Source organism: Lolium perenne, chromosome 5 (assembly GCF_019359855.2).
Source record: "Lolium perenne isolate Kyuss_39 chromosome 5, Kyuss_2.0, whole genome shotgun sequence".
Taxonomy (NCBI): Eukaryota; Viridiplantae; Streptophyta; class Magnoliopsida; order Poales; family Poaceae; genus Lolium; species Lolium perenne.
Window position 1 is genome coordinate 212,563,344 of NC_067248.2, and position 6,317 is coordinate 212,569,660.

Below are 6,317 nucleotides of genomic sequence, written 5' to 3' on the forward strand. Positions count from 1 at the left end.
ACTACTTGTTCTGGATCATTTACACGCAACAAAGAAGAGTTTAAATGGACCTTCTTGGTCGGATTCAGGAGAATACTGAAGGATGGGAGAACGACAAAGGTAGAGGGTCGGGTATAAATTATGATTATGAATGCATTGAAACTTTTATGGATACTGATAAATTTCGTAATATGAGTGCTGCTTATGGCCTTGACTCTCAAGTTGTTGCAAATTTTTATAAAGCTTTTGCCTCTCATTTTGAATTGCCTAGGAAGAATTTTGATAAGTATCATGAACCTTACAAAGATAAAATTGATTCACCTATAGGTAAATGTGTTGAAATTAAAACTGTTGATCATATTCTTCCTGAAGCTTATATTGAAAAAACTCCTTTTCCTGCTAAAATGAAGGAGTATTCTGTTATAACTAGTGTGGTTAATAAAAGTGCAAAGAAACCTATTGAACCTGAAGAGCAAATAAAGGTTGAACCTGCTATTGCAATAGTTAAAGATCTTGTGACTGAAAATGTAGAAGATGGTCATATCATTTTCTATGAAGATGCTTCTAATATTGTTTCGACCCCTAATAAGTCTAGGGAAGCCAGTGTTCCTATGCTCTATGTTAGAATTGGTGATCATTGTTATTATGGTTTATGCGACATTGGTGCAAGCATTAGTGCCATTCCTTATGAGCTTTACACGGAAATCATGCATGAAATTGGTTCTTCTGAACTTGAAGATATTGATGTGGTTATTCGGCTAGCTAATAGAGAAACTATCTCTCCTATTGGTATTGTTCGAGATGTGGAAGTTCTATGTGGTAAGATTAAATATCCTGCTGACTTTTTGGTGCTTGGTTCTGCTGCTAGTAAGTCTTGTCCTATTATTTTTGGTAGACCTTTTCTAAATACTTGTGGAGCTATTATAGATTGCAAGAAAGAGAAAATTGTGACTAAATTTGCTGGTGAATCTTATGAGTTTAATTTCTCTAAATTTGCCAAAACTCCTTATAAAGCTGATTTGCCTAATGATGATTTTAGAGTTGAACATTGTGCATCTATTGCTCTTGCTCCTAATAATCCTTTGCAGCAACATTTGGAGGATAGTGAGAGTGAAGTTTTTAGGGAAGAAAGGAATGACCTTGATGAAATTTTCCTTCGTCAACCTATTCTTAAACATGACTTGCCGGTTGAAGATCTAGGTACAACACCACCACCAAAGGAAGATCCTGTTTTTGATTTAAAACCGTTGCCTGATAATCTTAGGTATGCTCATATTGATGATAATAAAATATATCCTGTTATTATTAGTTCTAAGCTTTCAGATTTTGGGGAAGAAAGGCTATTGGAAATATTGAAGAAACACCGAGGAGCTATTGGCTACACTCTTGATGATTTGAAGGGGATTTCTCCCTCTATTTGCCAACATGCCATCAATATGGAAGATGATGCAAAGTCTGTTGTTGAACACCAGCGTCGTTTAATTCCTAAGATGAAGGATGTGGTAAGAAATGAGGTATTGAAACTTCTTGAAGCAGGCATTATATATCCTATTGCTGATAGTAGATGGGTTAGTCATGTGCATTGTGTTCCTAAGAAAGGAGGAATAACTGTTGTGCCTAATGATAATGATGAGCTCATCCCTCAAAGAGTATTTGTAGGGTATAGAATGTGCATTGATTTTCAAAAAGTTAATAAAGTTACTAAGAAAGATCATTACCCGTTGCCATTTATTGATCAAATGTTAGAAAGGTTATCCAAAAAATACTCATTTCTGCTTTCTTGATGGTTATTCTGGATTTTCACAAATTGCTGTTAGAGCTAAAGATCAAGAGAAAACAACTTTCACTTGTCCCTATGAAACTTATGCTTATAGGCGTATGCCTTTTGGTTTATGTAATGCTCCTGCTACTTTTCAAAGATGCATGTCTGCTATTTTTCATGGCTTTTGTGAAAAGATTGTAGGGGTATTCATGGACGATTTTTCTGTCTATGGGAATTCTTTTGATAATTGCTTGTGAAACCTTGATAAAGTTTTGCAGAGATGTGAAGAAACTAACCTTGTTCTTAATTGGGAGAAATGCCACTTTATGGTTAACGAAGGAATTGTATTGGGACATAAAATTTCTGAGAGAGGTATTGAAGTTGATAGAGCTAAAGTTGAAGCAATTGAGAAGATGCCCTATCCGAGGGATGTTAAAGGTATTCGTAGTGTTCTTGGTCATGCTGGGTTTTATAGGAGATTTATTAAAGATTTCTCTAAGATTTCAAAGCCTCGTACTAATCTTCTTCAAAAAGATGTACCTTTTGTTTTTGATGATGATTGTAAGGAAGCTTTTGAAACTCTAAAGAAAGCCTTTACAACTGCTCCTGTAGTTGAACCTCCTGATTGGAACTTACCTTTTGAAATTATGTGTGATGCTAGTGATTTTGTTGTAGGTGTTGTCCTTGGACAGCGAGTAGATAAAAAATTGAATGTTATTCATTATGCTAGTAAAACTCTTGATGCTGCTCAAAGAAATTATGCTACAACTGAAAAAGAACTATTAGCTGTAGTTTTTGCTTGTGACAAGTTTAGATCTTATATTGTTGATTCAAAAGTCACAATTCATACTGATCATGCTGCAATTAGATACCTTATGGAAAAGAAAGATGCTAAGCCAAGGCTTATTAGATGGGTGCTTCTTTTGCAAGAATTTGATTTACATATTATAGATAGGAAAGGTGCTGATAATCTTGTTGCTGATAACTTATCTAGATTGGAAAATATTGCTTATGATCCTGTTCCTGTTAATGATATTTTTCCAAATGATTAATTGGCTGTAATAAAGGTGAGCTTGCGAGATAGTCCTTGGTATGCCGATTATGCTAACTTTATTGTTTCCAAGTACTTGCCTCCGACCTTTTCAGCTCAGCAAAGGAGGAAATTCTTTTATGATTTGAGGCATTATTTTTGGGATGACCCACACTTATATAAAAAAGGAGTGGATGGTATTATGCGAAGATGTGTCCTAGAATATGAACAACAAGAGATATTGAGTAAGTGTCATGGTAGTGTTTATGGAGGACATCACGCCGGAGATAGAACCGCTCAAAAGGTTCTACAATCAGGTTTCTATTGGCCAACTCTCTTTAAAGATGCAAGGAAGTTTATCTTATCTTGTGATGAATGTCAAAGAGTTGGTAATATCTCCAGATGCAATGAAATGCCTATGAACTACACTCTTGTTATTGAACCGTTTGATTGTTGGGGATTTGACTTCATGGGTCCTTTCCCTTCTTCAGAAGGTAATACTCATATACTTGTTGCTGTTGATTATGTTACTAAATGGGTGGAAGCCATACCCACAAAAAGTGCTGATGGTGAGACCTCTTTAAGAATTCTTTTAGATATTATTTTTCCTAGGTTTGGAGTACCTAGATATATTATGACTGATGGAGGTTCTCATTTTATTCATGGTGGTTTTAGAAAAACTCTTGCTAAATATGGTATTAATCATAGGATTGCTTCCGCTTATTATCCTCACACTAGTGGGCAAGTAGAATTATCGAATAGAGAAATTAAATCTATCTTGGGAAAGACTGTTAATAAATCTAGAAAGAACTGGGCTAGTAAATTGAAGGAAGCACTATGGGCTTATAGAAATGCTTATAAAAATCCTATGGGAATGTCACCGTATAAAATGGTTTATGGAAAAGCTTGTCATTTACCTTTAGAACTAGAGCACAAAGCTTATTGGGATGTAAGAGAACTGTTGATCGCCAAAACCCACCGGCGGGCAGCGGCCTATCAACACGGTAGAGCCGGGAAGAGCCTAGAGCTGCGGCTGGCTGAGACCCCTCCGAGCGACGGCCCGCAATGCTCTTCTGGTCACACGCGGCGATGCGAAGTGCAAGGGCGTGCCACCTGACCTATACCTGGTCAGGAAGGTGATGGGGATGCCTCGCTTAGTTCCTGCATGGCATACACGTAAACATTAAATACGAGCCTCGATCGGCTCTCAGGTTATCCTGTGAATCGGCTCAAAGAGCCGATCCACCCATGATTCGTACGGGGTGCACGAATACTTGGTGATCCTGCTTGATCAAGATAAAGCTAATGAGATCTACGACGATTTAGGGTTTTCACCGCATAATCGGATCATCCTACTCCAGGTTGGGCCTCGCGGCCACGCACGGTGCTCATAAGCCGATCCTAAACAAGGCCAAAGAACCAACAGCGATGTTGATCCGCGGAACATCCTGTTTAGGACTTGCGAACGCCACCCTACGTGCCACTGGATCCTCCCCCCCTTTGTAAGGCCTAACTATTGCAGATATTAAACTAATCCTTGCATAACAAGGAGCAATCGTAACGGATCAGATCTACTAGATGATGAACAAGCAGGGTGCCGCCCCCACACCTGAGATAGGCGTGCGGGCGGCTAGACATGCAAGGGTTGCACTACGTAAGCATGTTATACGGAGAACTATGCTAACCCTAACACATCTATGATAACTACGTTGCCCGCCATCAAAGGCGCTTCAGTACGGGCAACGCATGAACAACGTGGAGCTTGTGCTGCCTAGATCGCAAGATGCGATCTAGGCAGCATGTCGCTTACCTGATTGAAACCCTCGAGACGAAGGAGTTGGCGATGCGCCGAGATTGGTTTGTTTTTGGGGTGAACGTTGTGTTGTTGTTTATTCCATAAACCCTAGATACATATTTATAGTCCAGCGGACTTTCTAATTCGGACGTGCACCTAACCGTGCACGAGTAAAACTCTAACTTTTAATCTAAAGATACGATCTACTATATTACAGATACAATGGGCAATTCAGCCCAATTTCGTGTATAAGGCCAATTCTTGTTTTTCCCTTCCATGTATATCTTCAAGTCTTTCTCAATCGTGGCCCACCTCTGACTCGGTCAAATTCTGGTGATAACACATGCCCCCCTGGTTTTGGAATTGGTAATTCCAAAATCACTCTGTTTTCCTTCGTCGGGTCATGTCGTGGCAGAACCGTTGCAGTATCATGATGCCTTGCCTTCTCAACTTCTCCGCGTGGCACCACTTCCTCGGAAACTGCTGTGGCATTGAATTTCCACTATATCCCCTTTTATTTAACCGCCACGAACAGTTCTCCTCTGCATCCCCTTCGCATTAGCACTCCAAGAGCCCTCCTGTGCCACCATGTCTTCCTCCTCCTCTGCCCCATCGGATCTTGCCAGCCAGTCCTCCACGTCCCACGAGCCGACGCCGGAGTACAACCCGGCGGAGAACCACGCGGCCAACACCCGCCGCGCCATTGCGGCCGGGGAGGAGTCTAGCCACGACTTCTCCATCTGGTCCGAGGACGACAAGTCCCTGACCGACGGGGAGAGCGACCTCCGCTTCCTCGCCGTTGGGGAAACGGAGGAGGAGAGCGATGACGACAGCTTCTCCTGCGACTTCACCTCTTCCGAGGAGGAGGAGGAGCAGGAAGAGGAGGAAGAGGACGACGACGAGAGCTCCTCCGACGAGCCGCCGGCCAGCGGTTCTGCCCTTGGCCGGGCAATCTTAGCGACCGACGGCCGACGAGGACGACGCTGACGAAGAAGATGATGACAACGAGGGCCCGGTCGGCGGCCATTGGAGCGACGACGAGCCCGCCGGGAGCAGCGCCGATAGCGGCGACGACGGCGACGACGAGAGCAGTGATGGCCCATAGATAGGACCTCTAGAATAGGGCCAGTAGTAGTAGATGGGGCAATGTATCCCCTGGTGTTCCCTTTTGAGAGCAATCAGCTCTTCATGTAAGAAATCTTGCCTATTAATGAAGATCTCTTCCCCAATTTGATTTTGTCGATTTCTTCTTAGTTCAATTTAGCCGATTCCCTCTTCTACTGACCTTGCCGATTCGCCCCCTTTGCCAATGCGTAATAAACCGATAACAACGCATCGGTCCTTCGAAATTCGTCCCTTCCTTCTTCAATCGATGATTTTTCCTAATTACGCGGATAATGCAGAATCTTCAGGAAAACCTTGGAATTCTTCCAACCAAAACCAATGGTCCTTTTTAATACTCATCATCTGTGAAGGAGGCTGCAATGAAAAATCAGCCGATGGCATCCCCATCGGCTCTTTAAACAGAGTATCCACTAGGCCTGTTGCCCCCCGAGTCTTACTCGAGCCTGCTGCCCCCCGAGCCTTACTCGGGGCGAGAATGTCAGAGAGAATGCGCCACAGCCGATCCTCTTTCTTCCTCCAACAGCCGATAATCTTCCATTTCAACTGAACTAGCCCCAAAGATTGGAAATCCTTGACAAAGAGGTTCAGGAACCCGGATCGGCTCGAAGTAGCTGAAGAAGTTTCCA